Consider the following 25,459-nt stretch of genomic DNA (forward strand, 5'->3'; position numbering starts at 1 on the left):
TACAATACCGCTGCTAATTCAGCAGACTTGAAGCTCACTGGAACGATGACCACTACTTCCCGCCAAGCACATAGGCCGCAACGCGGGGTTCTTCAATTCTCGCTAACTACCTCCGCGCTCGCTAAGTAAGAGAAACTCTCACACCGAACTTGTTTCCTTCTATTTTAAATCAGAATACTTCCGCTGATAATTTGAATCCTTGCGCGTTCTACTCAAATTTACATATTCTGGCATTGGCAGTTCCAGGGGAAAGTAAGGCTTGACAGGAAAGATAGTTTAAACTTAAAATAAATGTTAGTTAAAATAAATATAAACCCTACATTTGCCGCTGCCAGAATTTGGAAAACTTGGAAGCAGGTCCTACAAACGACCTGTTGTAAGTTTATTTAATTCTGAACTAACTGGCGAGAACCTCGTTTACCCAAAAAAAATCTTATGTAACAATTATATATTAAAATTCTGTTACTCGTTACAAAGCTTTCTTCTTACAGCAACTTTTTCTGGACTTCATCAATCAATCTTGGTCTTTCCTTCCAGCATCTGGAAGGAATAAGTATCAGTATCTTTCTACATACATTATAATTTACACTTTCTTGACACAATAAATTTTTGTTTTTAACGATTCGTTTTTCTTAGTTATTGCTTACTTCACATTCATTCAATTTTTCAAGCATTAATTTAACTTTACCCTGGCTCTCCACCGTGTGTGGTGTCAAACGGGAATATTCGTGTTTTAGTCTTACAACACTTCCCCTAACCACCATGATTTGTTAGAATTCAACAACCAAATAGACACACCTTACTCGACATTCTACAACTCAATGAGCTACTGATTCTTAAATTCTTAAAAATTCAAATGTAGGTGGAGAACCCTACAAAACACATTCATTCTAACTTCCCCCTCATTCATCTTTAAACATGCAGGCTTTCGCTCTAAAGCATGACTTTATCTACAATTTACTACTTAAATTTTGACTTCATTGCTTTTAAGCATTCACTTTTAGCATCTACAATTCTATGCTTCTAGACTAAATTCTACTTTTACATAACCTTCAAGTATTTACATACATTTACAAATTTTTAATACATATGCTTTTTACAATTTACCATAAAATGAATAAGAGAAAATAAATTTTTACTTTACTCATTCTTCGCCAAGCTGGCGGCACTGAAACTAAAATTCTTATTAATACAAGAATACGAAGTTATTTTTATCTTCGGCCAAATTTTGGCTTTAACATAACAGAATTAGTCTTTCGACCAACAGAAAATGCTTGTTTTTAGCTTTTACACTTAAAGAAAATAATACTTTTGCCTTAGCTAAATAAAGTAAAACAAAACTAAGTCTCAACCGAGACATATTGACTTTCGTCAAAACATAGAACTTCGTACTTATGCATAACATTTCGGAACAAAAGAGAAAAAAAATTATAGAAGGTTTTTAACTTATCTTTGAGTTTTCGATGCTTGAAACTCCGTCATCTGTTTTTGGCAAAACTGATCCCAAGTTAGAGGTTTCATGGATGTCAATCTTCTCCTTATTGATCTCCGAGTGTCGTCCACGTTGCTCTTTCTTTTACGTCCTCTACATGCTGGCCTCTTGACGGAGTAATCGTCTGGTTGTTGGCCTTTGCGTTTCTGCCTGGGACGGCTGGTCTTGACGTCCTCCGGTCTGGAGTCCTTCTTGAATTTCTTCTGTTCCTCGTATTTTTGTGCCTCCTGCTGGCGTTTCAGTTTCCGAAACGGCGGCCTTGCTGGCACCTGACTCTGTGGCCGTGTGCGCGTTCTCCTTGATGTGTAATTTCTCCTGCCATCCTTTGTAGGTGGTGTTTTCGTCTTTACCACGGTTTCTTTACCCGGTTCATCTGTATTTTTGTTTTTCTTAAACGCCGGAATTTGAAAATCATTTTTTCTTTTTGATACCGACGTCCGGGTTGTAGAAGTGCTAGGTCTCTCTTCAGTTCTCCGTTTCTTGGGTGGTGGAATAGTTGTTGTAGTCTCTGGCCCTTCTATTTCGTTTAGACTTGAGTCCTGCAAGAAACTTTTAAGGATTTCAAAATCATTTGGATTATAGTATTTTTTCACCTGGTCGGGACTTGCTTTACAGATTTCCCCTCTGTCATTCTTAAGATATAATACTACCCCTTTGATTTCCTGAATTACATAGGGGCCTTCAAACTTTGGAGCTAGCTTTGCCATAAAATTGTCTGGGGCACTTGATAAAGAAAATTTCCGCTTCAATACTTTATCCCCAACTTTAAAATCTGCTTCACGGCGTTTTCTATCATAATATAACTTTTGTCTATTTCTTGCCGTATCCGAGGTTTTAAGCGCCTGATCAATCAACTTTTGCACATATTGTTGTTTAAACTCCTGCTCTCTTTGTTGCACAAAGAATAATTTATCTAAAGGCGTAATTAACTTTCTGCCTAAAAATAATTCTGCTGGAGTTTTTCCCGTAGTATCATGATGTGCCGTTCTTAAAGCATAAGCTAATTCATTTATGTAGCCATCCCAGCGCTTGTGATGTGTGCTCACGTAAAAGCGAATTATTTTTACTATGTTTTTATTAACTCTTTCTGCTATGTTAGCCTGTGGTCTATACGGAACCATTTTGATATGGCGTATGCCAAGTCCATTGCACATGTTTTCAAATACTTGACTAATGAATTGTTTTCCGTTATCGCTAATGACTTTTATCGGTGCACCGTATTTTAAAATGTATCTGTGTAAGAATGCATCTGCGACTGTTTTGGCTGACGCGCGTTTAAGTGGAACAATTTCTATCCATTTTGAAAAATGATCTACTATTACTAAAAGAAAACGATTTTTATTTAACTCGCTCTGGGGGAAGGGACAAAGGAGATCTATTCCTAAAATTTCATTCGGAAATGTAGCGCGAATGCTATTTAAGTACCCGGCCGGGCTGTAATTAATATCATTTATTAACTGACATTGATTGCAGGACCTGACATACGCCGTTACTATTTTGTATAATTGCGGGAAATATACCGCCTCGCGTACCCTTTTTATAGTCTTTCTGACCCCGAGGTGGCCCGCTGTTTTTTTTTCGTGCAACTCCCTCAAAATGCTTAATCGAAGCGAGGCTGGGATGACTGGCTTATACTCAAGATTTTCGTTTGTTGTTTTCGTATAGAATAATAAATTATCTATTATTTCATAGTTTTTTGCTCTATTTCTTATCGCATCGATATCTGTGTGCTCAAAGCTTTCGGGGTCTTTCAAATAAGCATAGATATTTCCAAATTCAGGATCAGCTTTCAGTTCAGTAATAACCGTATCTCTAGAATCTAAAATTTTTAAAGTCAACACAGCGCATTTAAGTTCATTTCCTTCGTCGTCCAGTTTTATACGAGAAAGTGCGTCAGCTACATTGTTTTCCTTACCCGGTTTATATTTTATTGTGATATTATATTCTTGGAGTTTTAAAGCCCATTTTATTAACCTGGGCGTTAGGTTTTTTCCCGAGTAAAGTCTACCAACAGCCGCATGATCCGAAAAGACTGTTACTGGCGATTTGCCGAAATAAACTCGAAATTTGTGTACAGCCATTAATACGGCTAATGTTTCTCTTTCTGTAGCTGTATAAATCCTTTGTGTCTGATTCAATGTTTTACTAAAAAATGCCAGCGGATGGTTATTTTGCATAAGAACCGCACCCACCGCATAGTCTGACGCATCTGCCGCAATTTCCAGGTTTTCGTCCCCCTCAGGGAATTTTAAAACAGGAGCATTAATAAGCGCTTCTTTTAATCTTTCAAAAGCTGTGTTAGCTTCCGCTGTCCACGTAAATTTACTCTTTTTTCTTTTGATTACTAAGAGTGGTTCAACAATATTAGCGAAATCTTTTATGAAAGATCGATAGTAAGAACATAATCCAAGGAAAGACGAAAGTTTCTTGGCGGTGTTGGGCGGTGGGAAATTCTTAATAGCTTTTATTTTTGAATCTTGCGTTTCTATACCCTTTTGCGAAATTTTATAACCGAGATATTTAAGTTCTTTAGTTGCGAACTTGCATTTTGAGGCGTTAATTGTAAGACCGGCCTCTTTTAATAATTTAAAAACTTGTTCGAGGTCATTAATGTGTTGTTCCAACGTACTACTCGTTATAATTATATCATCTAGATAAATTAAAGTTGATTTTCCTAGGGCAGGCTTTAGAACAATGTCCATAGCTCTCTGGAATGTTGATGGGGCCCCACACAACCCAAAGGGCATGCGTAAAAATGCATAAGTGCCCGATTTTGTTATAAACGCGGTTTTGTGTATATCTTCGGGTCTCATAGCTATTTGATAGTAGCCAGACGTTAAGTCCAAAGTAGACATATATCTTGTCGATTTGATCTGTCTAATGATCTCGTCTATAACCGGCAAAGGGTAAACTGGAAATTTAGTTATGCTATTTAGTTTTCTATAATCGATAGCAAACCTCCAAGCCCTTTTATCCGAAGGAGGAAACTCGTTCTTTTTCCTACATAGTACGACTGGACTCGCGTACTCACTATTTAAGGGCGTTATTATTTTATTCTTTAACATCTCCTGAATATGTTCTTCGATGATTAAATCTTTTTGTTTATCATAGCGATACGGTTTAGTCCTACAAGGTTTTTCGGCATTTAATTGAATCTTGTGAGTCACGATCTGACAGTTTCCCGGTTTTTCTGAAAACAAATGAGAAAAATTACTCACCACTTGCTGTATTGCTTTACTTTCCTGGTCATTCAAATGGCTAAGGTCCAATTCAGGTGTCTCCACAGGTTCCACCACCCTCTGGTCCATCTCCAGCACCACGGAACTATCTTGAAAATTTAATTTGGCCCTCGCGGCTCTTAAAAAGTCCATACCTAAAATAAGAGAGTGTTGCAGGTGTTTCACCACAAAAATTAATACTTTGAGATTTTCCTCTTTTACCTGTACGTTTAATGATACTTTCCCGATGCAGTGACATGTTTTTCCTTGCGCCGCTATAATTTCCGTATTTCTGGTTTTAAAGAGTCGTATCCTATAAAAATTCTTTTTGAAGAACTTTTCACTCATGAAATTTCCTTCTGCTCCTGTATCGATGAGGGCTTCTACTGGTACATCGCCAACCAGGACTTGTATAATTGGTAGCTGTGAGTTTTTTACGATGACTGTATTTAAATGTCTATTTGAGGGTTTTTTTAAAACTTCCGGGGTCTGGACCCTCCCTTTCACAGGCCCCTCTAGTCGTTTAAAGCTTTCCTTTCAATCTGTGTCTTCTGGGTACGCGGATGCTTATTTTCAAATTTTCTTTTTGGGCGTTGACCTTCGAGTTTCGATGCGTTAGCTTGATAGTTCTTTCCCCCATATGAGCGATTTCCATTTCTGGTTTCCTCCTTCCTTCGGGTATGTTGAGAATATGTTTCCCCTCTCGCTTTTTCCGCTATTCTGCGATTTTGAAACTTCACCGCCAATTCGAAAAGTTCCTGCAATGTGTTTGGGTTTCTAATTTCAAAGTAGTCTTGGACAGCGGGTAACAATCTTGGTAATATTATTTCAATAATTTCCGCATCGGGTTTTTTCACATACAGCATATCCGTTAGCTTGATTTTTCGTAAAATAAAGTCCGTCAAATCTGCTGTATCCCGTTGATAGAAACTATATAGCTCGGCTTCCAGCCGTGCGCGATCTTTCACTATGGGGAAGGCCTTTACTAATGATTTTTTGAAATTTTCAAATGTATACGTCGGGCTTCCAAATTCACCTAGAAGAAATTTGCCTATATTTTTCCACCATAGCGCGGCCTGTCCTCTTAGTGCTGATGTGGCGATGGCAACTTTTTGTCTTTCAGGCTCAGGGTAGAGCTGAAAGTGGTTTTCTATACCTTCTAAAAATACGGACACCGAATTTTTTACGTCGAAATAGACGTTTGGCTTGATTGATGCTCTCAAAGTCTGGACCAGGTATCCAAATCCTTCTAACTGCGTTGTCATTTCTTGGTGTTGTCCAGCGGCTTCCATCCAGTTTTCGGCCATTTCAGTTCGATAAGTGTTCGGGCGCCAATATAACGTTGCGCGCCTCCAACTTGCACGCAACCAAGAGGTGACTGTGAAAACTTGTATAAAAGATAGAAGCTTGTGAAGGGTTTAAGTCCCTTTTTATTCAACGTAATAAATTACAATTGCGTTCTCTTGACGCTTACAGACGGTGCCAACTTGGCAGTCAAATAAACATAATGACCTGAAAAGAAAATAAAGACAAGATTCTAACTACGAGGCTCTCTAAAATAACTAACTCACCGCGTTTTACAATACCGCTGCTAATTCAGCAGACTTGAAGCTCACTGGAACGATGACCACTACTTCTCGCCAAGCACATAGGCCGCAACGCGGGGTTCTTCAATTCTCGCTAACTACCTCCGCGCTCGCTAAGTAAGAGAAACTCTCACACCGAACTTGTTTCCTTCTATTTTAAATCAGAATACTTCCGCTGATAATTTGAATCCTTGCACGTTCTACTCAAATTTACATATTCTGGCATTGGCAGTTCCAGGGGAAAGTAAGGCTTGACAGGAAAGATAGTTTAAACTTAAAATAAATGTTAGTTAAAATAAATATAAACCCTACAATGTAAAGTCATATGTAATGTTGCATCGAATTACGTAACATAATATAGAAAATACTTACAATACCGCATTATATGCAAACACTGTCATAAATAAGTATCTATGGGTCTGTACAAAAATCTCACAGGTACAGCAGGACCTCAGATGTAGCTGCCTTGAGCACCTATGATGTCTATATATCAGGTCCGCCTGTACGCCATCCTAAAGCTCAATCACATAAAAGCAAGAGCAAATATAGTGTATAAATACGTTCTAAATGCAATGTTACTCCTGACAATGTATTTACAGAGTTGAATCTGCATAATGTAATTCGTAAATGTAATGTCAATAATGGTAATGTAATACCACTATTATCTCAAATCTCATATATAACGTCAATGCCGTATTGCATAGTGTACGTATATATAAGACATGCAATGTCATAATTATGTCAATATGTATATGCACAGCACTATTTATACGTGCACTGCAGTAAATTAGTTGCAACCGCCTTCTGCACACATGTAGTGCTTATGTACTAGCCCTGCATGAAAGTTCCCCCAAGCTCACTTGCGTAATTACAGGAATAATTACTCGTATTAAGTTCTATACGTAGCTATATGCAATGTCACTTCCGACAAAGTAAATACAATTTTGAATATGCATAATGTAATTGTAAACGTAATGTCAATTAATGTTAAGTATAATTTCTTAATTGCCTCATAAACAGTAATATTAATGTCAATTTTGTATCGTATAATGTACATATTGTTGAACTTCTAGACCGCACCGAATAATAATAGGTAAAATCAAGAATATGCAAATATGCATATGCATAGTATATATCATATACTTACTGATACGCAGTCGTATCAGTAAGTATATGATATATACTATGCATATGCATATTTGCATATTCTTGATAGTATATATCATATACTTACTGCAGCAATTTAGATGTAGCCGCCCTTTGAACACCAGTAGTGTATATGTACAAGCCCCTGCAAGTAAGCCCTCCCAAGCTCACTGGCAAAATTGCCGGAACATTCATAATGTTCTAATACGTAACCTAGCAAAGTCACTCCTGACAACGTCATATCAATGAGGAATATGCGTAATTCATTAATTGCAAATGTAACGTCAAATAATGTTAAGTGTGATACCATTCTTTGCCCATTAACTGATAGATGATATGCCCATGTCGTATCGCATAATGTATATATATTACCAAATAATAGACGATATCAAATAATAATTTACAATGTCATAAATAAGTAATGTATAGCATAAATCATACGTGTACTGCAGAAATTTAGTTATAGCTGCCTTCTGAACACTTGTAGTGTATAAATGTTTACGCCCAGCAGGTTAACACTCACAACCACATTCGCATAATTGCCGAAGCAATTATACTGTTCCAATACGCAGCTTTATGTAAAGTCACTCCCCCCAATGTAAACACAGATAGAATTTGTTTACAGTTTTATTTCTTAATGTATTACCAAGTAATGCCAAGTACAAAGTATAGTATACATGTTTTTTTTTTTTTTTAGTCCAAAGGGATTTCAGTCCCGAATGACTATTGCTTTCGTTTTGGCATTTTGCGTCGGACTCATAAACGTCGGTTCACTTTTCAAACTGTTGCCACAAAATGTTAGAGTCCTGCATTATATTTGAAGAAATTAAATAATGAAAAATCTGCATAAATGATTGTCTATTTCTCGCATTGTGATAAAACAATGGTACATAGAGCCATCGAATTTTGAATGACGAAATCCTACTGCGAATATGGGCATCTGAAATCCCAAATTTGGAATTTGTTTTATTATAGATTTTATATTTTGTAAAACTTTAACGAATTTTTGATTTACAAACTCAATGCTTTAAAAGCGAGAAATGGCAACGTTATATAGAAAAAAAAATAATTTTATCTCCAGCTCGCGAGACTGTGTATATCGGAAATTCTAAAGATATGCTTAATTTAACATTATTTTGCGATATTGCTCTTGAACTGAATTTTATGGTTTAAGTGCAAAGAACATGATATTTAATAAATAAAGGTAACACTCAAAACGTTAAAAAAACGCCCCTTTGGACATAATTTAAAATCTGAAAAAATTTCAGATTTTTTTTTTTTTTTTTAATTTTTTTTTTTTTTTTTTTTTTTTCTTTTTTAAATATATAGCTCTCGTGAGGCTCCTCTTTAGTCAACTTTTAGATAAGGGTGGACGTGGTGCTGTACTGATTAATCTTTACGGCAAAGGGAGAGTGCTCGTGTCGCCGATAGTTTATTGTTGCCACTCGTAAAAATGAGCGCGGAAGTTAACGTTTCCGCAGTTTTAATTAATATCTCGGCTGATTAAAGTCGTACGAAGATGAGAAAGGTATCGATGGATTCAGAGAAATTTTTGGAATCCGAGGATGCGTGTCTCGAATTCCAACTCGACGCCGTTCCGTAGATATTCCAGAAAAAAGAATTTGGCACGTAGCCAAATCCCTGTAATAGGGAAAATCCAAGAAAGAAAGTGGAAAATTGTAGGAAAACGTAGGGGAAAATTAGTTTTTAATTAATATCTCGGCTAATTAAAGTCCCACGAAGACGCGAATGGTGAAAATGGCGTGCCACGGACCTGCGGAATCCAACGGTGTGCTTCGCTAAGCCTGGCAGCCAGCCGTTTCGGAGGAAATGATGTTACTTCGTCCCATATATATCTATATGCGGCTTACGTGTCTGTTTGTCGCCGATAGTTTATTGGTTGCTTGCGTAACTATACTAGCCAATGGGGTGAAGTTGTCACGGCACAGGGTTGTCGTTTCAATTGAGACGTAGACAATTTCCTGTAAAACTTGCCTTTGCTATGACCATCAATAAGTCTCAGTGTCAAACGCTTAAGCGTGTTGGCATTTTTTTACCTGATACTACATTTGGACACGGTCAACTTTATGTTGCCTGTTCAAGAGTTCGTGAAAGAACGGACGTAAAATTAAAAATAATGGATGGTCCTCTGCAAGGCGAGCTTAAAAAATATGGACAGATCTACACAAGAAATTTTGTGTACAAAGGGATCTTTGACATGTGAATTAAAATTTTATTATTTAAATCCCATTTATTTATTGAGTTAGCGGTGGCTCTTAAGAAATCTACCGCCAGTAGTTTCCTTCATTGCACTCTACTTTAAGCAATTAAGCAAGTAGAAGGGGGAAACCCGTGGGGCAGTAAGCAAAGGGGCGTCCTCGCCGCCTGCCCTGGGTAATTCAGTTTAAATTAACAGACACCTTTACACAACTCATTTGAATTACAATTTATAATATCTATAACAGCTGTCATTTCGTATAACCGCCGGGCTTTCTAGTATTAAATAACTATCTAAGATTGATGTTTTAATTTAGATGAAAGGTTAATTTCATATAATACTTTTTTATTATTATAATTTATATAAAAAAGGCTCAACATGACTGAATGGAAGCATAAGAGTATATAACTATTTCAGAGCCTTATTATAATTTATATAAAAATTGCTAAACATAACTGAATGGATGCCTACATCGCTATTTCGCTACCGAGTTATCGCTAAAACCTATTTTCATCTCGTTTATTGTTCAAACATAATTTTCTATAATCAATGATGCCTTTTCTTTGAAAAAAATTCTCTATAAAGTGCAGAATCGCCCACTTATTTGTTTGCCGCTTTTTACAAGGGTAAAAACAATTGGATTTTTGTCAATTTTCTTTTACTTTTTAAGTGAAAATTGGTCGATGTGTACATAGATAAAGTCAAGGGTGTGCGCATTTTTGTGGAATTCTGGATTTTTTTTTTTTTTTTTTTTTAAGTGAAAATAGATCGATGTGTACATGGATACCGAGTATGTGCAATTCTTAAAAACGCTTCAAGCAGTGGGTGATTCTGCACTTTACCCAAAATTCTATTGCAGACTTTTCGTCATGGGCACTTCCCAAACTGTTAAATCCATAGGATGTGAAAAAAGGATTTTAAATCAAAAAAAAAAAAAAAAAAAGGATTTAAAAATTAAACTAGTATTTAAATGGCGTCTTAAGAAATATAGAACTATATAAACATACGCAATCTGAAATCAGCGCGTAAGCTAGATTTGGCGCGTTTGCTAGATTTGGCGCTTTTGCGCATACATTTTCGTTGCAATTTTTTTACGGTCCTCAAAACGGAATAGTACCGCAAAATTTAATTTATTATAATGCACTGTAATGATTCAGCGGTTCCTCGCAGGGTGAATATCTCGAGCAACGAACGCTCCCACTGACCGAAAAATGTCTTTCACAGCGAACCTGATCCCTTTTACAAACTGAATATCTGACAGAAATGAGCTCTCCTGGAAAAAGTCCCCAACAGAACGTAGGTAACAAGATAAAGAAAAAAAATTGGCACTAGCTCATGAAACAGGCTTGTAGTCTCATTCACAGGCAGCACCGTTCCTAGGCCATTGGCTGCCCGCCTACTTTATTAAGATTGCCGTCCCCAATTTTTAAAAAAATGCTTAATGATTAATAAAATTATTATTTCATAAAGTACTAATTACTTATATATGACAAGTATTTACAATGAATTGAAAATATTTAGTCGTAGTTTTGCGAGAGTCCGGCCGCCCCTGATTTTCGCCGCCCACGTTACTTTTACGTGCTGCACCCCCGCTAGGAACGGCCCTGTTTGTAGATCGTGCAAAGTAAAAATTTGAAGCTTAAAATCCTTACTAATTTATGAATCAGTTAATGACAAAGCATTTGAAAAACACAATGTTATTAAACTAAGGCTACCTGTTCTATTGAGATCGAACCAAAATTCTTTGGTCATTGAATCAATTTTTGAAAAGAAGAAAGCAGAACTCTCTGAATCCTGTATGAAAACAATATGTGATAGAGACATGTTTAACCCATTTTTATTTGATAATGCTGCTGGACACAAAAGAGATGGAAAAGAAATTGGAATTTAAGTGTGAAGATAAGTATCCATTGCCTACGTCCCATTACAAATTCTCTGCATTTGCCTGTGATCCAAAACATGATTGCTGGTTTCCAGAACTTGTACATGAAAGCATTTCTTTAGAAAATGCTTTGAAATTAATTAATTTTCATCAGATACTAAAACTAAAGAAAATCTGGGAAGGCAGCTTCGATATTGGAGAAGTCGTCAAACTGATCCAGAAGGAGGCCTTCTATTCAATGTGGAGGATTTTTGGTTCTGCACATGTATAAAGTGAATCAGTATATATCACGGTGGAGGAGATTAATGTGATGATTACTTTCACAGCAGGAGAAGGAGAATTGTGTAGAGAAGACCATCCAAAAACATTAAAATGAGCTCACTAGTGAAGAAATGCAACTCCTTTTTGAGAAAGTCAAATAAAATTTCTTCTGGGAAGAAAGGGAGCACAAAGGAAACAGTGCTCATTGGATAAGCCCTAAGAAAAGGTCCAGTATAAGCTAAACCATGGCATCTCAATCAAGTGGAGGTGAGACTTACAGATCTACTTAATGGTAATGCCATTGTCCTACTTCAGGACCATCCTGACGAAATATTAAAAGTAAACCACTTTAGACAATTCCTTGAAACTATGGACCAAACAAAGGCAGATGTGGTGGGGGGGGACAAGGGGGTCAAGAAGTTGAGTTTTCTATTGCCATTGGTAAACTGGGGAGTTTCAAAATAAACAGGAATGAAAAACAATAAGACAATGTATGTAAATACTTTTAATAACTAAGTAAAATGTCTAGCATTTACAATTTCTTGGGTATTTTTATTATTCCATGGAATTTTTTTTTTTTTTAAACTGTTTTTCGGAGTTTCTGAACCAGGCTGGAGAATGGATTAAGTAAATATTTAGCTGCAAGAAAAGCATTCTGCATAATTAGGTATGCAATACGTAAGAAGAGAATAAAAAAATGCCTTTTTGTTTTGACACATGTATAATGTATGTATAGTTTTTGCACTGACGCAATATTGTGTTCTAAACCTTCGCAAATTAAATAATTAATGGAAATTTATTGATGTAGTTATATGTCTCCAAAATCTTTAACCCCTAGAAAATTTTTTGTGGACGCTGATAGTACCTTTGTAGTTAAAATTTATTATATTTAATGTGTATTTATTTACAGGACAACTAACTCACCTAACTTACCTAGAATATACACGTCTACAGGCCGATTTCAACATGACGACATGATATGAACGAATCGACATGACATGATTTTTGTTCCAAATGGCGGGTTTTCTTTTTTTCTTTTTTTTTTTTTAATTGTATGTTATAAATTATTTCACGAAGTTTTTGATATTTCATTTACATTAATACATGTGTAGCGTCATTAGATGTACGGTGGTTTAACAGCAGCGTAATTTTCTTCAGTATAAGTATTTTAGAGTAATATAAAAGTTATTACTGGGTTGGAGTTGATCAGTTAATGCAGGCAAAACACATGAGGACTATATAGCCAAACTCCGACTCAGTTTTGACCAAGGACCTCTGGGAGTTGAAATCCAGTGGTTGTTTGGCAATCTTATTTACTTGGCTCTTTCTAATCCACTTGGTCCTATGTAAAATATGTACGAGCCGGTTGTTTCCCTTAGAAAATCCTCTGCGAAGGCATTCTTCTCCTTGGGCAGATAGCCCTCAGGTGGACTAGAAGAGAAACACGCTAATGTGACAATCAAAATCGTAAAAACAACTTTGAATTTAGCGTAAGTATATTGAAACACTCAATCGATTTCGAGGGCAGCTAAAGGTCCCTCCTCATCAGGAGAAAGATATACCTAGAAAGAAGAAAACTAAAGGGGAAGGAGTCTCAGAAACACGTGGTCCTTATCAGCACTGCACGTGGTTATAACCGGATTTTTAATCAGAGTTACACTGGCCGCCTACTTTTACTGAGACAGGCTATCTGATCAAACATGTAACACAAAGGACAAAGTATTAGCGAAGTTAAAAATAGGGAGCGAGGGGCAACTGCACCTACACGCTCAAAATCTGAACTTCGAAGAACGGATTTTTATACCCTCTTGTAGGACCAAACACGAAGAGGTAACGCCATCTATCGGCAAAAATAGTAACTGAATTAAGATAGTAGAATTTTAAAGGCATTAGGAAGGACTGGATTGGACTTATAATCATTAACTAAACATGCTAAATCTTTGTGAATATGAAAATCCTCAAGAAAATCCAATTCACCTATAGAAGAAGCCTTTTGGATAATTTTTGAAGACCCAAAGTCAAAATTATGGTTAAATGTCCAACTATGATACGCTATTGAAGACTTTTTAATTTCGCCTTTTCTGACATATGATTTATGTTCCTTGATACGAAACTTCAACGCTCTTTTTGTTTGGCCAATATATCTTAAACCACATTGACACGATATACTATAAATTCCCCAAGAATTCAAGACAGAAACGCAATCTTTTAGAATCGAAGGGTGAATTTTATTAATAGGGGAGAAACCGACTTGAAAATTGAATTTCTGGAGAATCCGTGCAATTTTATACCTAACAGAAGGATAAAATGGAAGCACGACAAGGTCATTAATATTATTTCTAACAGTAGAATGTCTTTTTTGATGGGAATCTGAAAGTTTTTTAACGGCTTTATCAATAATCACGGGAGAAAATCCACGGTCAATCGCAACTGCTCTCAAATAATTAAGTTCATTGGTAAGCAAAGATTCAGAGGAACAAACTTTAAGCGCGCGGAATACATAATAGTAAAAAGAAGACATTTTTTGCTTAACAGGATGGCATGACTTGGCGTGGGGTGGTAAACAAACTGCAAAGGGTTTACGGTACACAGTAGTGCTAAAATCAGTTTCAATGCGGATTATAAGAATATCAAGCAAGGGGAGGGAATTGTTGGATTCAATTTCAAGAGTGAATTGGATGGCTGGATCAATTGAATTCATAATAGATAGAATCTCGGATAAATCCTCTTTATAACCGTCAAAAAGTGCGAAAGTGTCGTCTACATACCGAATCCAAAGACGAAAAGATAGTTTATCAAATAATTTCATCTCAAAATAGTGCATATAAATGTCAGCAAGTACTGGACTGAGAGGATTACTCATAGCCAATCCTTCAACTTGACGATCTCAGGTGCTCTGCCATAATCATACAAAGCAAACTGAACCTATGTAAGAAAGCCTACCAGCAAGCTGAGCAGTAAAAGTGGCTTAATACTGATAGTTCTTTCCGGGGTTCGAAGCCCGTTCGCGAGATTCGAACCTCGGACCGAACTACCAGTGTTCAGGGACTTTACCGCTCGGTCGCTGATGGGCTAATCTTCGTTTATCGACTGCCAAAATTTCTAATCGTCCTTCTTGCATACACCATCTGCATCCAAATATAATCTGATGGAAATGATAAAAAGTTTTACTGCTTATAGACAAGTTTTTCTACGAGTACTAATTACTATAGTTAATAATAAGAAGTATAAAATGTTTCTATTAGTTTTGTTGTGCTTACTTCATGTCGGCATTAAAATTTTTCAATCTTTTTTTGTCTAGAAATTTCAACAGCTAAGTAACAAAAAGCTCAACGAGAATGACAAAAATATTAGTCTTTTGTTTGAATTTTACAGTATGAGGACAAATAAATTTCCACACCCTTGAAAATGCCGAATTTTCTTATAAGGCGAAAAAATATTCAGATAAAATACAACTGTCATTTATTTAAGATTTATATGCGTGTTCTAACGCTATGTATCTAACGCAAACATAAGAATGCATATGGAAACATAAGAATAACAATAGCTACTAATCCTTATGTTTGCGCAGTTTTATGATTTGTCAGTTGACACTGAATGAGAGAGATACCCACCCACATTACTAAATATTTCTTTTTATACTTTTTTATGCTTACATAAGCAAAATTAAACATCTCTGTCCCTACCCCTCTCTGTACATATATACAGTGTCTCACAAAAGTGATGGGACACTTGTGCTTTACGTAAGGAAACTGTAGTAAAATAAATTAAAAAAACATAAAAATTTTTTGTGGGTGTGTTTCATACTTAAATTTAGTAACAATTATTACATAACTTTCATTTTCTCAAAATATTAAAATAGTAATTTAATAAAAATACAATTGTTTAGAACGGAGCAAAAATGGCTCACATAAGTGATGGGACACTTACTTTTCCATCAAACATTTATCCAAAAATTTTACTTTTTAAAATGTTTTAATATTTTGTTGGATTTCCTTTTACTTTTAAAACGTGATTTAATCTTCTTGAGATGGATTCGACTAATTTTTTTGTGATTTCTGGAGTGATTTTACCCCATTCTTCTTGAAGCAATGATTTTGATTGTTGTTTTGAAGAAATGGTGTGTTTGCGAATTCTTGATTCCAATTCTTGCCAAATATTCTCTATGGGACTTAAGTCTGGAGATTATGGTGGTGTTTTTATTATTTCAGGACAGTTATACAGCAGCCAGAGTCTAACGTTCAAAGCAGTGTGCTTGGGGTCATTGTCCTGGTAGAATTTAAAATCGTTATGAAGGATCAATTTTCGTGCTGAAGATTTCAAATTTTGATTTAAAATGTCAATATACTTGTCCTGATCCATTATACTGTCAATAAAACAAGATTACCAACTCCAGCGGACGACATACACCCCATACCATAACTCCTCCTCCACCATGTTTTACTGTTGGCACCAAGTTCTGTTTGCGAAATTCTTCCCTGGGTTTTCTCTACACCAAGATTCTACCGTCAGAACCAAATATATTAAATTTACTCAATCATCAGCAAATATAACTTCATTCCAGTAATCAGAGTTCTTATTTATGTTGGATTTTGCGAGAGCCAGTCTGAGTTTTCTATTCTTTTCAATTACGAAGAATTTTTTCCTGACTGCTATCCAGCAAATCGAATTACTTTTCTAATAGTCTCAGGATTAACAATTACTCCATATAATGCTTGTAAATCAGCAGCAACTTTAGGAGCACTCATTCTTGGATTTTTTTAAAAATTTCGAACTATAATTCGCTTTATTCCATTGGATAGCTTTGATGGTCGGCCTTCTTTTATCCTGAATCATATGATTCTTTTTATATCGTTTAATGATATCGAAAACTGTTGAATGACTGATGTTAACCGTTTCAGCACTCTAATAGATTAATATGCAAATTAATAACTAATTTTCTAATTTCAGGCAAAGTTTCTTTTCGTTTAGCATTCATGGATTCACAGAGCTAAAAAACACAAAATTTCCAAAACAAACTGGAGAGAAAGATTGCAGACGATTTTATAAATTATTGCCAACTGCTTTTGAGTAAAAATAAAACCCCAAAAAATATTTTTATTTTAGTACGTAGCAGTATCTAATGGTGTCCCATCACTTATATGAGCCATTTTTTGCTCCGTTCTAAACAATTGTATTTTTATTAAATTACTATTTTAATATTTTCAGAAAATGTATGTTATGTAATAATTGTTACTAAATTTAAGTATGAAACACACCCACAAAAAATTTTTACATGTTTTTTTAATTTATTTTATTACAGTTTCTTTTTGTAAAGCACAAGTGTCCCATAACTTTTGTGAGACACTCTATATAAATCAGAAGCCCTTTCATATTAGCTATAACATATTTGTCAAAGAATATAATCTTGAAAATATCCAACAAACTAATACAAACCATTTTCTGTTTTTACATACTAAGGGGGAAAATGCACGTAGTTTTTATATTTTACATGGCAGAACGTTTTGAATATATTCGGAGTAAACCAGACAATAAAATACCACTTTTTAAGTAATTCAGAATAAACAACACACATCTGAATAAACGTATGAACAATAAATAGTGAAATGTAACTGAATTTTTTTTCAGAAACAGAATTATTGTTGCCAGTTTTCACATGAATTCAACGAGAAATAAATAGTAATAATAAATTTTAAAATAACGAAGAATTTTTGCGCTTATTATCTATTCGCACAATATTTACGACATATGTAAATGTTTCAGTTCTTGAAGAAAATATAGAATGAAATATTTTTCCTGTAAGATGGAAAATGAAAGTACGCTACATTTACATAAAAACCTAAAGAAAGAAGACGGGTAATTAAATAGAAATACAATAAGCATTTTTGAACACATAAAATACAATTGGCATTTTTGAAACTATAAACAAACATCGGTATTAAATATCTGCTCCATAAAACGACAACTTCTACAGAAGATCTTTTCGAACCGCGGGGGGGGCGAATATTAGAAAGGGCTTTCTGTACTCCTCCTCCCCCAGAAAATCAGGAATAAAAAAAAATGTCCAAAAGATTAAGCAGAGTAATCTTTCTGGTACATTTCTGTATATCCTTTAGTTATGTCTTAGGAAGGAAAATAAATTAATTGTGCGTATTTTTAACGAAATATTTGCATTAAAACGTACCATTGAAAACACAAAAGGGGGGGGAAGACAGAAGCAATGTAGTCTTTTAGATGAAATGCAAAAAATGAAATATAAAATTCTTTATACGCGGTAAAAATTCAGAAAACCAGGCCCATAGTAACAAATATTTTCATTATAATTTCTGAAAATGCAAAAACAATGATAAATTAAAAAGAAAAATTTTTATTACCTTCATTTATTTCTTTTGTTGTAGAATTTCGTTCGCTTTGGCTTCGTCTGTAAAAAAAAAATTTAGGGAATCAACTATAGGCTTCGGCAAAAGCGGCACATCCAATAGAACAACACGCCTCCGAAAAGGCCGTTTTTAGTCCACAACTACTAGCAGACGATTTTGCTTGGGATGGCGGGAAATAAAAAAAAAAAAAAAAAATGAAACAAAGCAAACTAAGAAAACTGAAAAGAACGAGTAGAAAATTCCGCTTTCGTTTATTTAAATTGCGATCGCAGCTCCTCCACGTGGCGGCCTGACATAATAGTCGTCCATCACAATTTATGACACGTAAAAAGGTCTTCACAGAATGAACAGATGCTGTCGAGACCCCCTAACATAACATGGTTCTGCTGTGTTATTCTTCTTTTGGCTGCTTTCACCGTTTGCTCCGAATCTTGCTGTCACACCTTTCTCGCCAAGAAAGAAGTACTTTCTTTTTTAAAACTTTCTAAAGTTTGTGTCGCCAAAGTGTTGCTTTTGTAACAGCTCCACGAATTAATTATTTGCTTCGATGAATACGACTGCAGCCGATTATTAAACTTCGACTAATGCTATGTGATTTGACGATGAATCGGTGTCATCACGAGTCGCTGGTCACTGGTCGTAATTTAATTGTTACGCCTACTTGCTTTCATTTCTATCTTTTTAAAAATAAAGTACCACAAGGAAAATTTTATTTCTGTGCCACGGAAGATTCAAAAAGGAGGGGGAAGGGGGACGATGTGGCCGATTTATGCACTAATTATATATATTCTTGCATGACTGCAATTGCCACTAATTGAAATTGATCTTCGTTTTTCGATCAGTTCAAATCATTTTTTGAAATCGCGTTAATTCCTACTTAATGATTTCAATAGGTCTGTTTATTTATTTAGTCAAATAAGAGAAAACATACAAGGGATTGTTTAGAATATGATAAAAGACGTTAGGGCCCACCAGCGGCCGAGCGATAAAGTCGCTGAACACTGGCAGTTCGGTCCGAGGTTCGAATCCCTCGAACGGGCTGGCTGCATGGGCGTTTTCGTGGTTTTCCCCATGTGCAACGTGTATACGAGCCAGTTTCTCTTAGAAAGTCCTTCACGAAGGCATCCTTCCCCTTAAACAGATAGTCCTAGTGGGCTTTAAATAAACCAAGCCAAAAGACGTTAGTGCTACCTAAATGGAGAGATACCTTGTAGAATAGATATGACTTATAGAATATCACAAGAAAGCTAAGTAGATGCTAAGTAAATAAGTTAATTGGCTGCTGTTTACATTATACAGGGACAAAATCTCATACAAGTAGCCGTTTCCTCGGGATTTTGAATCCGAATCTTAGTATTCAAAGATCTTGTCCACAAAACCGATAGTGGAAAAATGCTACTTACGCTTAATTTATATCACTGGAAGTACAAATGAATGGTCGGAAAAATGAATGGAACTTTCAACTGTGGAATAAAAAATTAATTTTTACGTACACATAACTTGTAGGAAGAGGTATGAATAGTGGCCTAGCGGTAAACCGGCCTAGCGGTAAACTTTTGAAATCTAATAGTTTGTCTGAACGAATGGGTTGACTGCATGCTATGTTATGTTATGTAGAAGTGAGGGGGGCTACCTAATATTTACTCTAAGTAAATAGGTATTAGTCCCACACATTAACTAGAAGATTAACAACATTCTGGCATCATTCCTCGAGTCGTGATGGAAATTGTGACTCCAGCGAGCACTACAAGTACTGCCACCGGTGGCGGCATCAACGGTACTCCTAAAACCTTTCAGCGTTAAATTAGCTCAAGGTTCTGGTTGACTGCATGGGAGTTTGATGGTTTTCAATATATGCAAGGTGAATATGTATCAAAGTCCCTTAATAAAGGCTTCCTGAAGGCATCCCTTCCGTTAGCCCTCGTGTGCTTTGCCATAATGACCGTCCATAAAGCCTGCGGCTTTTTTAGACGAAAAGGAGGAAAATTCATGCATAAGAACATTTAACTATTTATCCAGCTAAGTTTTGTATGATAACAGTAAGCAGATAATTTTTAATCTGCATGTGAAATATTTAACTAATTCAGTTGTTTCATTTTTTAATGCATTCTTATGTCTGACTTCTGTTATTTTAGATGCATTTTGTATAATAGATAAATGCGTATTTATTTAATACAGCTTTTCTTTTGAGATCGTTCCCATATTTTGACGAGTTATTGCATTGCTTCTGAGCATGTTCGTGTGGTGTAGTCGTCAGCTTATAGCAAATGGGATATCTGCGGTTCGATAACAGGTGAAACTCAAAAATCTTTTAGATAATTGTTCACCTTTACCATCTCGAAATCTGGATAAACTTGTACGATGCTGCTTAAATTAAAGTGTGATGGTTTGGTTCGTATAATTACGCAAAGCAGGGCTGTCTGCCCTAAGGGCAATGATTCCTTCATGGAGGATTTTCTGAGGTAAACTGGCTTTTACGCACGTTGCACATGAGGAAAACCACGAAAACGCCCATGCAACAAGCCCGTTCGCCTAAAATCGAACCCAGGTCGGAACTATCAGTGTTCAGCGGCTTTACTACCCGGCCGCTGGTGGGCCTCTAAAGTGGGATGGAAGTAACTGTATTAAGATGATTTTATCTCGTCCGCTTTCTCCAGTTGCCTTTTAAAAGCACACTAAACTATAACATTTTATTGCATTTCTTCTCTGGTGTATTATTAACATAATATTATTTTAGTGAAATGGAAAATAATGTGGTTTGATTCGCGTTGAGCCGAAGTTGGTTTTTTGTTTCCTGATCCGAAAAATTAGTCTCTGCACATAATAAAATTCAAAATTTCGGCTCTTGCAATATTACAGAGTATTTCAAAATAATGCAACTCATTTAAATTTGAACAATGTGATGTTTACTGGATTTACTTTTATATTTTTGCTCCAAGCCAGTATCTTGCGAACTGTGAATTGTATTTACTTTTAAAAGTGGAGAAAGGCATCAGTCGAGCTGAGTTTACAATCCATGAGTTCCCGTTATGGTAGCTTAGCTTTTGTTCAAAAGGAAGAATATGATAATTAACACTTTTGAAAATTTTGATAAATGTATTGTGAAGTTTCGTGCTAAAAGACAGGTTTATGATATATTTTGATCAAGACTTAAAATTCTGCAATGTTAAAAATTCTTTTTTGAAAACTATCAGTGCAGGCAAGTAACACTAACTGAAAATTATTTTTAAAAAAATCTGATGTAGCCAGCATCTGACATGACCTTCCTCCAATTCCATGTTTTAAATAGCAACGAGCTTTTAGTAAAGTATCATTTCCGATTAAACTATCTTTATAGTGATTCTGTATTTTCCAGCAAAATCTGTTAAGAATTCCAAGTAAAGTACCATTTTCGATTCATCATTTATGCTGATCTCAATCACAAGTGAAATCACATGCGAGTTTTAAATACCAAACTTAAGAAGTTTTGAAATATATTATAACATTTGTTTTACGAAAATCTATTCAAAACTTCAAGTATCACTTTCGTTTTATCAGTTTTACCGAAATTTAATGTTTTGTTCCCATTGATACAGAAGTCTTAAATACTAAAATTGAAAAGTTTTATATAATATTTCAATATAGTTTTTCATTAAAAACTATTATGGGCTTCAAGCAAAATATCATTATTCAACTCTTGAATGAATGCGGAAAAGATAAATTTATAGAAAATTGGTATAAGACTTATCGTGGACGAAAACGTCGTCACTCCTAGATACACAGATGAAGAAACATCATTGTAAAAGTATTAGCAACGTGTTCTGAAAATTCCTATCGAATTTTCGGATCGAAAACATTACCATCTTAACCTATGTAAACTTGTGTGCAAAATTAAGTGAAATTGCAAATAATGACTTTTTTACGAAATTTATTGAACCAAAGGTACTAATTATGCCCCGGAGAATTATGCAAATATTCTGAGTCTAATACTTAAGTGTAAACATGCCTGTCTGCGGAACTGTGAATATGGAGGGGATACAAGCACAGGAGGGGTGTTCAGCGATTTTTTTGCTCGTTCTCCTTCGCGACGTTCGCTGTTTTCTCGCAACAGATGGTTAAATTTTATAAGATATCAGGTAAAATGAACAGCCAAAAGCCTATGGCGGAATGAGATAAAGAATTATCGGTAGACTGGAGGCAGGTTAAACACAAGGGCAGGTGGCTACAGAGCTCAATGTAACGACCAGTGCTGTTGTCATTTGTGGAAGCAGTTTCAAGACGCTGAATCATATCGAGAAAATCTGAACAAGGTCTAGGATCGTTATTTGCCCTTTCAGCGCAGCCACACAGGATTGCTACAGCTTCACAGCTCTCACATGAGCTGTACGTTGCGACGAGAACCGAGTTTCACAGTCCACAGTTGTCCGAAGGCTGCATGAGAAAGGATCACTGCAGCACACAAGAGATCGCGTTTAGCATGGTGAAGACAATATGCGCCTTGGACAGACTTCAGTAGAGCACTTTTTTTTACAGATATGGGGGGTCGAGAATCAGCCTGGAGATTGATTTTCGAGGTACCTATATCTGGTGAGAGCTTGGAACGCGATACTATCCCTCCCTCATCAGGGAAATGGATCATTATGGAAGGTTTATATTGCATTATACAGGCAGGCATTCTATTAGACAATCTCACACTCCTGCATGCATTTGAAAAGTCTTTCTGACTGCTATAAGGTATAGAGAGGAGATCTTAGAACTCTATGTTCGACTTTTCAGGACTGCAGTTGATGCTAGGTTCTTGTTAATGGACAACAATGCTAGTCTACACAGAGCTCAGCTGGTCGACGATTACTTGAAAAGTGAGGATTCGTTGCATGGATTGGTCAGCAAGATCTCCCGACCTTAGCTCTAGAGAGCATGTCTGAGATGTTCTTGGGAGGGAAATTTCATGTTGCCATCCCTTGCCGAAAAATATCCTGGAGTTGAAAACTTTCTTATTGCTTGCAGAAGTGACTCGATTACCATAGGAATTCCCCAACTGCCACCTGTCCAGTATGCTGCCACGCGCGACCTATCTGGTTATGAGAGGGGACCGTATCCCATATTAAATTTATTTTCAGTTCGATGTCACAGTATGGATTTTAGACATCCCTACACTATCAGCCTTACCGATAATCATGCGTACATTAAATGACTTTTGAATGGTACATCTCTTTCTCTGTTATAAATAAACATTCATACCAAATTTTATTAAAATTTGTCCGTTAGTTTTACAGAAATTCGAAATAATGTGCAGATTCTCTTAATTTTGCACACAAGTTTATTTTAAAATATTATTATATTTACACACGAGTGTACATATTTTGGCGGGAAGTAAAATGTGTACACAAGAAATTTCTACAGCTATTGTTCAATGTTGAAGGTCACAAAGAAAAGGTATAGTTTCAATAAGTTAATGCAATACATGTTTCCATGTAAATCGTGACCCTGATTCCCGAGACAGTTGAAAATGTTTCAAGGCCTTCTAAATTCCCGATCACGGAGTTTTTAATTTTTCCTATAGAACTGCTCTTTACAAAAAGCCAAATATTTAAATCTGTTAAAGAAGTTTTGGAAGTGAAATTCGCATTGTGACTTCAGTCCTGGGATATGTAATACATAACAGGCATTTCAAAACCATCGAACAGCTGAGTGTCGCTGTCTACTTAATTTCATTTTCCGAAACGTTATGTCCCATTTCAGGCTTTCTCAACTGAGGCTTTTGCAAAAATTTTGCCATTTCATTCTTTTGTTGGCGTAGGTAAGAATGATTCTCATTATCAGCCTTTTTATTCAGGGCCAAAGCAAAATCCAAAAGCGCGGTAGATCACGTGACTATACTGTATGTATAAAGTGATGCGACAATATTTATTAACCCTAACTAAAATTCGGTACTCATTTTACTCAGAGTCGGAAAAGAATCTTCATTTGTGAAGACTGGTATTTTAAGATGTTCCTGCCGTGTTCGTCACATGCTCACCTTATTACCATTTCAACCATGACTTTGCTATGGAGGACCATACATCCGGTTTACGAAACCACCATTTTCAATCTTCGAAACAGCGTTGAACAGAATCTACCTACGTTCAAAACCGTCAAACCAAATTTATGGAGAGTGGAAGAAGCTGTCTCGCATTTAAATGTTTAAAGATACGATGAATTGTTTCTTGATAGAGTGCTTGATAAAGTGCTTGAAAATAACGGCTTTCCATTTTGGATGCAGAGAAGAATTTTTTGGATATAAACTAATAGGAGGACCGGAAAGAAATGTCGCTTTCTTACATTAAATTCAAACGAATAAATTTGTAACAAGTTTATATTTTTAATCTATAATATAATCACCCTCGTTATCAGCAACCTTTTGCCATCTAGTATGCCGATTTCAATCCCAGACCAATAAAAATCAATTAGTTTTTGAGTAAAATATCTCGAGATGGCATTTTGGACATCATCCAAATTTTCAAATTTTTTGTCACTAAGAAAATATTGTAGGGATCGGAATAAATGGAAATCCGAGGGTGCGATATCGAGCGAATATGGTGGGTGAGGCAGTACCTCCCACCCCAGTTCATTATATTTTTCCAGTATTCTTCTTGCACATTGCGGTTTTGTATTGTCGTGTTGCAGAATGACGCCTTTTCCGTTGACAATCGCCAGATATTTTTCGATTAAAGATTGGTTCACTAGATCCAGTTGTTCACAATAAAGGTCTACATTAACAGTTTTTCCAGGTTTCAGCAATTCAAAATGAACAATTCCGCGAATACTCCATCAAACACCCAGAAGCGCCTTTTCGGGATGTAAACCCTATTAAAACTGCCTTTTGAGTTTTGGATTATCATATAGGACTTATTTTTTTGTCTTCAATAATCAAACGATTAAAAAACGGTTCTGTATGGTGCCGTTGAAGCAATTACGTTGCATGTGATGGATAGGTTGGCTTTGTTCTTTTCAGACAGATTATGGAGGACTCAAACTCCTGCTTTGCTTATTTTTCCATTCTGCTTTAAATGTTCTTGGATGGCCGACCAAGGTTGGTTAAGAGTGTTGGACATGCATTTGCTTCCATTTCTGCCCTTAGCATGTTGTTGTCGACATGCGCAGAAACGACATTACTTTCCGGTTCCTCTATAACAAATGCAGCACTGGATTGTCTTCTACCATAAATGTAGATTAAATATTACAGACGTTTCACTGAATATTCAGTTTATTCTGTGGATCTTCCTTATAAGCAAGTCAAGGCTCTTGATAAGGAAAA

General features: G+C 35.9%; 1 protein-coding gene across 1 annotated transcript in view; it reads right to left on the reverse strand.

Annotated features, from left to right (window-relative positions):
* Positions 1 to 18,566, reverse strand: part of LOC118198059 (uncharacterized) — a 113,674-nt gene extending 95,108 nt beyond the window's left edge. The window contains exon 1 of the mRNA XM_085811840.1: positions 18,178 to 18,566. The gene's annotated coding sequence lies outside the window, so the exon portion shown is untranslated. The remainder of the gene's footprint in view (positions 1 to 18,177) is intronic.
* Positions 18,567 to 25,459: the final 6,893 nt, after the last annotated feature.

The sequence above is a fragment of the Stegodyphus dumicola genome, chromosome 2 (assembly GCF_044657685.1).
Source record: "Stegodyphus dumicola isolate Sdum_Otavi_A_Nest chromosome 2, ASM4465768v1".
Classification (NCBI taxonomy): Eukaryota; Metazoa; Arthropoda; class Arachnida; order Araneae; family Eresidae; genus Stegodyphus; species Stegodyphus dumicola.